Source organism: Loxodonta africana, chromosome 2 (assembly GCF_030014295.1).
Source record: "Loxodonta africana isolate mLoxAfr1 chromosome 2, mLoxAfr1.hap2, whole genome shotgun sequence".
In the NCBI taxonomy this organism is placed as follows: Eukaryota; Metazoa; Chordata; class Mammalia; order Proboscidea; family Elephantidae; genus Loxodonta; species Loxodonta africana.
In genome coordinates, this window is record NC_087343.1 from 204288774 (window position 1) to 204301553 (window position 12780).

Below are 12780 nucleotides of genomic sequence, written 5' to 3' on the forward strand. Positions count from 1 at the left end.
TTAGCTTGTTTTCCTGGTTCCTTGGAGATTTTCATTTGGCTTAGCATCAATCTCTCCCATCTTTGACTGCTTGCTTGCTTGTTTAATCTCTTTTATATCTCAAAAGAGATTGGCTCAAGATATACCCTATACTAATCCTGACTCATTAATATAACAAAGCCATTCCATTCCCAAGTAGGATTATAACCATAGGCATAGAGGTTGTGATTTACAACACATATTTTTGGGGGGACACAATTCAATCCATAACACCACTCTTCAAACGTATTTATCCTTAGCATTTTTCATATAGTTTGATGAACATTACACCAGGTTTGGGATCAGAAACCCTGGTTTCACATCCCATCTTTATCATTTATAAGCTTTACAAGCCTGATATGCTACTCACATTTTCAGTTCTGTCTTGCAAGAATTTCTAAGTTTACACAAGGAGGTATGGATGGTACAGCTTCTTGGAGCAGGATAGGGAGATTTTCTTAACTACACCATCTTTAGAGAATTTACTAATAACCTTTGAAAGCAGGGTAGTACAAATTGGCTTAGCTCCTGTCCCTATAAACATTTCTAGGTCATATAAGTGAATATGCTTCCAAATGATGAAATCTTTGTTGAATCTTTGCATTGACATAAATTTGTTTGTTATTTTCCTGACCAGAGAAACCCACAAGATTAGGCTATACACATTAGAGAATCGAATCCATTAACCAGCTGATGGAAGAAATGATGTCAAAAGATATAAAATTTACATGAGTTTCATAGATTCACAAGTACCTATAATTAGAACTCTCCGACACATCAACTTCCATATTCCCCAATATCACCCAGGCTTGAACCAACTTCCAAATAACTAAATACAGAATATGATATTTTAACTCTATGATTGGTTGACATAAAGTCCTCAAAGTTACTTACCGCGAGCTGTAGCTTCCCAAAATCTTGTGATCTGAATCTGCAGAACAAGTGCCTATTTTTCAGAGAAAATCTTACAGAACTACCATATGAAATAGAATTGCTCAGTATTTCTGTTCTCTAGCAAGTGTGGGCAGGTGAGAGGCATGAATGTAATCTTCCAAATATAAAAATTTATATATTTCAAAGCTAAGTAAAGAGGAGAAAAGAAAATTGCAAGGGAGAGAAAGGAGGACACAGGGCAATCTTTCTGATGTGGCACCAAGGCAGGAGTTGCTACGCATTCAAAGAAAGAAATGGTGCAGTGGTTTGAGCAGGGAATTACATCTTGCTGGCAAAAAGAGAAAAGTCAGTCCCTAACCAGTGTGAGAACCTTTAAACTTAACACGGACAGTCAAATAAATTGAGGACATAGAGACTGATCAGCCTGAGTCCTCAAATGCCTAATAAAGATGGTGCAAGGCAAGTTGGTACCCACTACATTACGTAGGACGCTTAAAACAAAGAAATAAAGTGACTTAAATAGGAGAGCTTGCATCATGGTGGTGGAGGAATCCTCTCCTTTGGAAGGCAATTGACATCAGAATATCACTCCCTGGGGCTCTCTGTCTCCAGCCTGCAATTACACAGTTAAGATAAATATGACAAGTTCCTTCAGCATCCTTTTTTTTTTTTTTTAATTCAGGAAAAAAAAAAAGCTTTAATCTATAAAGAATTACAACAATAATTAAACTGTTCCTAAATGAATCAGGTGTGAGCCTCTGCACTCAAATTATCTTTTTTTTTTTCTCTTTTACTTTGCTCTTGTTATTGCCCTGTAACTTTCCTTTCCTTTTTGCATTACCAGTTCTTATGCATGCCTCTCTTAATGGTTTAAAGACAAACCTAACCCTTTTAAGAAAGAGCTGTTTTGCTTTACATACTAGGTTTTAGGCCCCACCTCACCAATTAAGTATGCAAATAGCATATATCCACCTTGCCTGTTTTACAACTTGCAATAGTTCCAAGCATTGTAATGCATTCAATATATACAGCGAAACAACTAAAAGAAATAAGAAATGGAAAACTTTGTGTTACTCCAAGAGCAGTAAAATCCGTTTTTCTCTTCTTACTAGTATTTTTACAAGTGCCCACAGTTTACTCCTAAAAAAAAAAAATTCAGACCATAGGGCTTCCCTGTACTGCTCTCTCTCTTTTATCTCTTGGCTCATTACCATGAACTGCATATTTACCTCCCCAGGGGTGTGCGTGAGTGTGGGTGGAATCCAGGTTTTCTGTGGCCTAAAGTTTATGTTCCACTGCTATTCATAAAGTTTTTACTAGCTAATGCTTTTCAGAAGTAGACTGCTGGGTCCTTCTTCCTAGTCTGTCTTAGTCTGGAAGCTCAGTTGAAACCCGTCTTCCATGGGTGACCTTGCTGCTATCTGAATACCAGTGGCATAGCTTCCAGCGTTACAGCAACACGCAAGCCCCCACAGTACGACAAACTGATGTGCATGTGAAAGCTGGAGAATGAATAAGGAAGTCAGGAGAAGAATTGACGCCTTTGAATTGTGGTGTTGGAAAAGAATAGTGAATATACCGTGGACTGCCAAAAGAACAAACAAATCTGTCTTAGAAGAAGTACAACCAGAATGCTCCTTAGAAGCAAGGATGGCGAGGCTGTGTCTTACATACTTTGGACATGTTGTCAGGAGGGATGAGTCCCTGGAGAAGGACATCATGCCTGGCAGAGTGCAGGGTTAGAGGAAAAGAGGAAGACCCTCAACGAGGTGGATTGACACAGTGGCTGCAAAGATGAGCTCAAGCATAACAACGATTGTAAGGATGGCTCAGGAGCAGGCAGTGTTTCGTTCCGTTGTGCATAGGGTCACTATGAGTCGGACTCGAAGGCACCTAACAACAACAACAAAGGTTATGTAATTGGGGGGGAGGTGAGCACTCCTGGGTGTCTCAGATAGTTAAGAGCTAGATGAAAAGTTAGAGGTTCAAATCCACCCAGAGATGCCTTGGAAGAAAGGCTTGGCAATCTACTTCTGGAAAATCTCCCATTGAAAACTTTATGGAGCCCGGTTCTAGTCTGACAGACGTGGGATAACCATGAGTCAGAATAGATTCAAGGGCAACTGGTTTGTTTTTGTTTTCTGTAAAAAAAAAAAAAAAAGGTTACAGAGTCATGACTGGCTAATTAGATACAAAGAATAATCACTTAAAATGAGAAAATAAATCACAGAAAATTAAAAATTTAAAAGAACTGACAAATACCAAAGAGAAATGGGGGGGGGGATGGACAACATAATATTGTTATTATTTAACTGCTTGACCAGCTGAAAACCAGTTGCTATGGAGTCGACTCTGACTTCTAGTACCCCGATGTGTGTCAGAGTGGAACTGTGCTCCATAGTATTTTTGTAGTGTTTTCAGTGGCTGATTTTTCAGAAATAGATTGCTGCTTTACTGTGTGATTGCACCTTATGAGGCAGTTATCATTTTCTATAGAGGAAAGTAGAAAGATAATTTAATCTTCTATTTTGTGTGGTTAGCTGAGATGTTTTACTATTTTTTGAAAGCTTTGAAAAGTTTCTTTCTGTGTCTCGTATATTTTTAGGATTGAGATTCCAATTTGAGAAAACTGCAATTAAATTACTTTCATATGTGGCCTGCCTTAGCCTGATTTCCTAGCAAGTTGAAGTAAAAATTATTCAGCTGGAAGTGTTTGCTTGAGAAATGTGATCCAGGGAGCCCAAAACAAGGAAAACAGGGAAACAAAGCCAGTGCTGATGCGTTGTTGAGGTGGCTGTCTTCAAGTCTGCCTGGAGGCTCCCTCGCAGGGGTCTGGAGGATCATTTCATATGCATCCCAGCATTGTTTGCCAGGAAGAAAGGGGGTGGCATCCATTAACCAGCTACTGGCCCATTTTTGAGGTGCTCCTTCAGGCTGCATTCACCTGAACTCAGAGGGCCTTTTCAGGAAGGTACTTCCATGATGGCCACTGTGCTGAGAGAGAAGTCAGGAAGGGGGAGAATTCTGGCCTGGCCAAAATGAGGCTTCGTCACGCTCACCAGCATGAAGCTAGTTGGCCTCAAACAAAACTATCACTGTGGAAATGATGGGAGAAGAAACAACTGAGAGTCCACAAGAATCTATAGGACATCCTAGTGGTGTCTGATATGTGTGCTGTAAGACTCTGGGGCATTTCAAGTTCTCTTGTGCAGTGACCTTTCTTAAGTACTTTTGGAATTGACAGCATAATGAATTTTATGTTATCCTCATACATGACAGTATTTTCTGACAAATCTAATATAGATGTATACGTACGTGTGTCTATATTTTTACCAATGTGCTTATATGTGTTATATGTATATTTCCCTAACTGGCATCAAAAATCCCAAAAGGCTCTTCATTATTTCTATTCAAAATATTTTCCCCAATTTATGTATGTGTGTTATACGTTTATTTCTCTGCTTCAGATGGGTTTCAAAAATTCCAAGGGACTATTCATTATTTCTATTCAAAATTTCTTTTCCTCTTGTAAATATTTTAATAGTTTTTCTCAATTATAGAGCAATTTCTACAGATATTTAATAATTCACATGTATTGCTTTTATTTAGTAATACATATATTTTTACCTGAATTTTCTCTCAATTATTCAATACATAAATTTTAAAAGGAAAAAAATAATTACCCTTCTTATTTCTCCAGTTTAGGAGTACATACTTTCTTACTTGTTTATCGAAATATTCCAAAACACCTTTCCAGATTGCAGTTAAAATGATGTTGTCAGTGTTTTCAATAAGCTATTTGCATAGAATTTGTGTTCTTTTTTATCAACTGATTCTACATAAAGAGTGTTCTGGAGTTATTAGAATGATGCAATGGTTGTGTTGCAAAGATTTAAAATAGAAAGACATTCCTCTAGAATCTTTATAGAAGCATACAAGTAAGCATGTGTGTTAAAAGTACTTCATCTACTCAAAAGATGCTAAAAAAGAAATTAGACCAGTGGCAGAATACCAGAGAAGTCAGTAAGTTCAGGTCCTGGAGAGGCAATTTTTTTTCTCTGATTATGGGATTCAGTATTCAAGGCACATATGTTGTATACTTGTTAACATTTTTTTTTAAATAATTTTTATTCTGCTTTTAGTGAAAGTTTACAAATCAAGTCAGTCTCTCACATATAAACTTATATACACCTTACTACATACTCTGAGTTACTCTCCCCCTAATGAGTCAGCCCTCTCCCTCCTTCCAGTCTCTCCTTTCGTGACCGTTTTGCCAGTTTCTAACCCCCTCTATCCTCCCATCTCCCCTCCAGACAGGAGATGCCAACATAGTTTCAAGTGTCCACCTGATGCAAGTAGCTCACTCCTCATCAGCATCTCTCTCCAACCCATTGTCCAGTCCAATCCATATCTGATGAGTTGGCTTCAGGAATGGTTCCTGTCCTAGGGCAAGAAGGTTTGGGGACCATGACCGCTGGGATTCTTCTAGTCTCAGTCCGACCATTAAGACTTGTCTTTTTATGAGAATTTGGGGTCTGCATCCCACTGTTCTCCTGCTCCCCCAGGGGTTCTCTGTTGAGTTTCCTGTCAGGGCAGTCATTGGTTGTGGCCGGGAACCATCTAGTTCTTCTGGTCTCAGGACGATGTAGTCTCTAGTTCATGTAGCCCTTTGTGTCTCTTGGGCTTCTAATTACCTTGTGACCTTGGTGTTCTTCATTCTCCTTTGATCCAGGTGGGTTGAGACTCATTGATGCATCTTAGATGGCCGCTTCCTAGTGTTTAATACCCCGGATGCCACACTTCAAAGTGGGATGCAGAATGTTGTCTTAATAGAATTTATTTTGCCAATTGACTTAGATGTCCCCTGAAGCCATAGTCCCCAAATCCCTGCCCCTGCTCCTCTGAACTTCAAAGCATTCAGTTTATTCAGAAAACTGCTTTTGGTCCAGTCCAATTGTGCTGACCTCCCCTGTATCGAGTGTTGTCCTTCCCTTCACCTAAAGCAGTTCTTATCTACTATCTAATCAGTAAATAACCCTCTCCCATCCTCCCTCTCTTCCTCCCCACCCACAAAAGAATGTGTTCTTCTTAGTTTATACTATTTCTCAAGATCTTATGATAGCAGTCTTATACAATATCTGTCCTTTTAGAACTAACTTCACTCAGCATAATGCCTTCCAGGTTCCTCCATGTTATGAAAGGTTTCACAGATTCATCACTGTTCTTTATCGCTCCATAGTATTCCATTGTGTGAATATACCATAATTTATCCACTCATCTGTTGATGGGCACCTTGGTTGCTTCCATTTTTTGCTATTGTAAACAGTGCTGCAATAAACATGGGTGTGCATATTTCTGTTTGTGTAAAGGCTCTTATTTCTCTAGGATACATTCTGAGGAGTGGGATTTCTGGATCATATGGTAGTTCTATTTCTAGCTTTTTAAGGAAATGCCAGATAGATTTCCAAAGTTGTTGTACCATTTCACATTCCCACCAGCAGTGTATAAGTGTTCCAATCTCTCCATAGCCTCTCCAACATTTATTATTTTGTGTTTTTTGGATTAATGCCAGCCTTGTTGTAGTGAGATGGAATCTCATGGTAGTTTTAATTTGCATTTCTCTGGTGGCTGATGATCAAGAGCATTTCCTCATATATCTGTTAGCCACCTGAATGTCCTCTTTAGTGAAGTGCATGTTCATATTCTTTGCCCAATTTTTAATTGGTTTGTTTGTCTTTTTGTGGTTGAGTTTTAGCAGAATCATGTAGATTTTAGAGATCAGACACTGGTCAGAGATGTCATAGCTGAAAACTTTTTCCCAGTCTGTAGGTGATATTTCTACTCTTTTGGTGAAGTCTTTAGATAACCATAGGTGTTTGATTTTTAGGATCTCCCAGTTATCTGGTTTCTCTATGTTATTTTTAGTAATATTTTGTATTCTGTTTATGCCTTGTATTATGGCTCCTAAAATTGTCCCTATTTTTTCTTCCATGATGTTTATCCTTTTAGACTTTATGTTTAGGTCTTTGATCCATTTGGAGTTAGTTTTTGTGTATGGTGTGAAGTATGGGTCCTGTTTCATTTTTTTGCAAATGGATATCCCGTTATGTCAGCACATTAGTTAAAAAGACTATCTTTTCCCCAATTAACTGACACTGGGCCTTTGTCAAATATCAGCTGCTTATCTGTGGATGGATTTACATCAGGGTTCTCAATTCTGTTCCATTGGTCTATGTGTCTGTTCTTGTACAAGTACCAGGCTGTTTTGACTACTGTGGCTGTATAATATGTTCTAAAATCAGGTAGAGTGAAACCTCCCACTTTCTTCTTTTTCAGTAATGCTTTACTTATCTGGGTCTTCTTTCCCTTCCATATGAAGCTGGTGATTTTTTTCTCTATCACATTAAAAAATGTCATTGGAATTTGGATCGGAAGTGTACTGTACATATAGATGACTTTTGGCAGAATAGCCATTTCTACAATGTTAAGTTTTTCTATCCATGAGCAAGGTATGTTTTTCCACTTATGTAGGTCTATTTTGGTTTCTTGTAGTAGGACCTTGTAGTTTTCTTTGTATAGGTCTTTTACATCTTTCGTAAGATTTATTCCTAAGTACTTTATCTTCTTGGGGGCTACCGTGAATGGTATTGATTTGCTAATTTCTTCTTCGGTGTTCTTTTTATTGATGCACAGGAATCCAACTGATTTTTGTATGTTTATCATATAACCTGAAACTGCTGAACTCTTAGTTTCAGTAGTTTTCTGGAGGATTCCTTAGGGTTTTCTGGGTATAAGATCATATCATCTCCAAATAGAGGTACTTTTACTTCTTCCTTGCCAATCTGGATGCTCTTTATTTTTTGTCTAGCCTAATTGCTCTGGCTAGGACCTCTAGCGCAATGTTGAATAAGAGCAGTGATAAAGGATATCCTTGTCTGGTTCCCGTTCTCAAGGGAAATGCTTTCAGGCTCTCTCCATTTAGAGTGATGTTGGCTGTTGGCTTTGTATAGATGCCCTTTTTTATGTTGAGGAATTTTCCTTCAATTCCTATTTTGCTGAGAGTTTTTATCATGAATGGGTGTTGAACTTTGTCAAATGCCTTTTCTGCATCAATTGATAAGATCATGTGGTTTTTGTCTTTTGTTTTATTTATATTGTGGATTACATTAATGGTTTTTCTAATATTGAACCAACCTTGCATACCTGGTATAAATCCCACTGGGTCATGGTGGATTATTTTTTTGATATGTTGTTGAATTCTATTGGTTAGAATTTTGTTGAGGATTTTTGCATCTATGTTCACGAGGGTTATAGGTCTGTAATTTTCTTTTTTTGTGGTGCCTTTACCTGGTTTTGGTATCAGGGATATGATGGCTTCTTAGAATGAGTTTGGTACTATTCCACCCTTTTCTATGCTTTGAAACGCCTTTGGTAGTATTGGTAGAACTCTGCAGTGAAGCTGTCCAGGCCAGAGCTTTTTTTTGTTGGGAGTTTTTTATTACCTTTTCAATCTGTTTTTTTGTTATGGGTCTATTTAGTTGTTCTACTTCTAATTGTGTTAGTTTAGGTAGGTAGTGTGTTTGTAGGAATTCATCCATTTGTTTTAGGTTTTCAAATTGTTAGAGTACAATTTTTCATAGTAATCCAATAGGATTCTTTTAATTTCAGTTGGGTCTGTTTTGATATGGCCCATCTCATTTCTTATTTGGGTTATTTGTTTCCTTTGCTCTATTTCTTTAGTCAGTCTGGCCAACGGTTTATTAATTTTTTCAAAGAACCAGCTTTTGGCCTTGTTAATTCTTTCAATTGTTTTTCTGTTTTCTAATTCATTTAATTCTGCTCTAATTTTTATTATTTGTTCTAATTGTTCAAGTTGTAGGGATAGGTCTCTGATTTCAGCTCTTTCTTCTTCATGTATGTGTGCATTTATCGATATAAATTGACCTCTGAGCACTGCTTTTGCTGTGTCCCAGAGGTTTTGATAGGAAGTGTTTTCAGTCTCATTGCATTCTGTGAATTTCTTTATTCCCTCCTTAATGTCTTCCAAAACACAGTCTTTTTTGAGCAGGGTATTTTTCAGTTTCCAAGTGTTTGATTTCTTTTCCCTGATTTTTCTGTTATTGATTTCTACTTTTATGGGCTTATGGTCAGAGAAGTTGCTTTGTAATATTTTGATGTTTTGGATTCTGCAAAAGTTTGTTTCATGGCCTAATACGTGATCTATTCTAGAGAATGTTCCATGTGCACTAGAAAAAAAAGTATACTTTGCAGCTGTTGGGTGGAGTGTTCTGTATAAGTCTATGAGGTCAAGTTGGTTGATTGTAGCAGTTAGATTTTCCCTGTCTCTATTGAGCTTCTTGCTGGAAGTCCTATCCTTTTCTGAAAGTAGTGTATTGAAGTCTCCTACAATTGTGGAGGTGACTATCTCACTTTTCAATTCTGTTAAAGTTTGTTTTATGTATCTTGTAGCCCTGTCATTGGGTGCATAAATATTTAATATGGTTATATCTTCCTGGTCAATTGTCCTTTTAATCATTATATAGTGTCCTTCTTTATCCTTTGTGGTGGATTTAACTTTAAAGTCTATTTTGTAGAAATTAATATTGCTACTCCTGCTCTCTTTTGCTTGTTGTTTCCTTGACATATTTTTTTCCATCCTTTGAGTTTTAGTTTGTTTGTGTCTCTAAGTCTAAGGTGTGTCTCTTGTAGGCAGCATTTAGACGGATTGTGTTTCTTTATCCAGTCTGAGACTCTCTGTCTCTTTATTGCTGCATTTAGCCCGCTTACATTCAGCATAATTATGCATAAGTGTGAGTTTAGTGGTGTCATTTTGATGCCTTTTTTTGTATGTTGTTGACAGTTTCTTTTTTCCACTTACTTTTTTGTGCTGAGATGTTTTTCTTTGTAAATTGTGTGTTCCTCTTTTTCATAGTAGTTGAATTTATTTTTGCTGAGTTGTTATGTTTTTCTTGTTTTTTATTTTGAAGTATGGAATTGTTAGACCTCTTTGTGGTTACCTTAATATTTACCCCTATTTTTCTAAGTAAAAACCTGACTTGTATTGTCCCATAACACCTTGTTTTCCTCTCCATTTGAAAGATCTATGCCTCCTGCATTTGGTACCTCTTTTTTGATTATTGTAATCTTTTACATAATGACTTCAATGATTCCCTGTTTTGAGCATTTTTTTTCTCTTTTAAATTAATCTTATTTTGTTTTTTGTGATTTCCCTATTTGAGTTGATATCAGGATGTTCTGTTCTGTGACCTAGTGTTATGTTGGTATCTGATATTATTGATTTTCTGAACAAAGAATTTCCTTTAGTAATTCTTGTAGCTTTGGTTTGGTTTTTGCAAATTCTCTAATCTTGTGTTTATCTGTCAATGTCTTAATTTCACCTTCATGTTTGAGAGAGTTTTGCTGGATATATGATCCTTGTCTGGCAGTTTTTCTCCTTCAGTGCTCTATATATGTCATCCCATTGCCTTCTTGGCTGCATGGTTTCTGCTAAGTAGTCTGAACATATTCTTATTGATTCTCCTTTGTAGGTGACTTTCCTTTTATCCCTGGCTGCTTTTAAAATTTTCCCTTTATCTTTGGTTTTGGCAAGTTTGATTATAGTATGCCTTTGTGATTTTCTTTTTGGATCAACCTTGTATGGGTTTCAATGAGCATCTTGGATAGATATCCTTTCATCTGTCATGATGCCAAGGAAGTTTTCTGCCAACAGATCTTCAACTATTCTCTCTGTATTTTCTGTCATCCCTCCCTGTTCTGGAACTCCAATCACACACAAGTTATTCTTTTTGATAGAGTCCCACATGAGTCTTTGGATTTCTTCATTTTTTTAAATTCTTTTATCTGATTTTTTTTCAACTATATTGGTGTCAATTGCCTCATACTCCAACTCCCCCACTCTGCATTCCAATTCCTTGATTCTGCTCCTCTAACTTCCTATTGAATTGTCTATTTCTGTAATTTTACTGTTAATCTTTTGGATTTCTGAATGCTGTCTCTCTATGGATTCTTGCAACTTCTTAATTTTTCCACTATGTTCTTGAATAATCTTTTTGAGTTCTTCAACTGGTTTATCAGTGTGTTCCTTGGCTTTTTCTGTAGATTGCCTTATTTCATTTCTGAGGTCATCCCTGATGTCTTGAAGCATTCTGTATATTAGTTTTTTACATTCTGCATCTGGCAATTCCAGGATTGTATCTTCATTTGGGAATGATTTTGATTCTTTAATTGGGGGATTTGTAGAAGCAACCATGGTCTGCTTTACGTGATTTGATATCGGCTGCTGTCTCCAAGCCATCTATAAGATTCTGTAATGATTTATTTTATATTTGCTCACCAAATCTTATCTTCTTGTTTTGTTTTGTTTCAATATACCCAGGTGGGCTACTAGATTGTGCTGTCTTGATTGTTGTAGCCTTTGAATCACTTATGTCCTATTACCAGTTGGTTTGAGCTGTTAGCAGATATATAAGCCTAAGAGTCCATTCCCTATTCTTGAATAGAGTCAGCTTAGGTGTTCTGATTTTGGGTCACCAAGTGTGTGGTGTAGGCTGTCACCTATTTACTTAAAGTAGTAGTGGTGATAGTTGTATGCACCAGATTCTAATAGCGGCAGGGAGTCACACTCCAAGGAGAGCAGGATGCTGACAGCCTTCCTCCCTGTGCCAGTGAGGTCGGTGTGTCTCTATTCCAAGAGCACTTTGGTGGTTGTGCTCTGCAGCTGCTCCTTAGGCACCCAATGCTTGTACCTCTAAAGATTGGTAGGCGTCACTATCCTCAGACCCCTTTAGCAGGTGGCTAGTTAGTTTGGGTGGAGCTTTATCCCTCAGCTCCCTGCTGTGGATCAGTGAGGGCTCTGTTTAATAGGTAGAGAATTATCAGACCTCTAAACCTTGTCTTTCCACTGCTCAGCTAAAAGGATTACAGTCAGATCTCTATCAGAATTGCCTTTGCATTATAATAGGTGCTTGGTTCCCTGTAGGAATGAAAACCAAAGACTGTGGATCTCTTATGCTTGGCTGGAGCTGGTTCTGTATTTTTATTCTGGCTTAGGAAAGTCAGGGAAGGATTTTTCCCCCTGGGTTGTTAATTGATACTTCTCTCATCCCAGGAGAATGGGTTAGAAAAAAAAAAAAAATACCTGCAGAGCACTTCACTCTGTGGCCCAGGAAATTCCGATGTTAATGAAGCCATCCGGGGCAGGGCGGGGAGGGGTCGTATAGATAGGAGAGAGTAGTGTGCTGGCAATGTAGAGAAAGCTACTTATCTTGGTTGGTGAAGACTGTTTTATCTGAGATTCCAGAGGGGTATGTAACCTGTGTGTGCTGGCTGGGTCAAGTTTGCCCCCAAGGTTCAGGCCTGCATCCTGCACTTGCGCCATCTCAGGAAGCTGTGATCATGTCCTCATCTCCTACTCCTAAGCCCAGCACCAAGGTTTTCTGGCTGGGATGCTGGACTCCAGGCTCCAAAACCAGTTGTTGCTTTCCCATGATTTCTCCTTCTCCTGTCAGCTGTGTCATTGTGCAGCCTGCGTGCGCTGGCTGGGTTTCCACCAAGGCTACTTCAGGAGGCTAGGGCTGTGTCCCATGCTTGCGCTGTCTTAGGAAGCCGTGATCAGCTCCTCTGTGCTTAGTCCGAAGCCCAGCGCCAAGCTTTTCTGACTGAGACGCTGGCTCCAGGCTCCAAAAACAGTCTCTGCTTCCCCGTGGTTGCTCGTTCTCTTGTCAGCCATGTCGGTGCGAAGCCTGCTTGCTCTGGCTGAGTCTCTAACGAGGTTACTCCAGGGGGTTAGGGGTTAGAGCTGTGTCCTGTGCTTGCCATGTCTCAGTAAGCTGCGATCAACCCCACCAT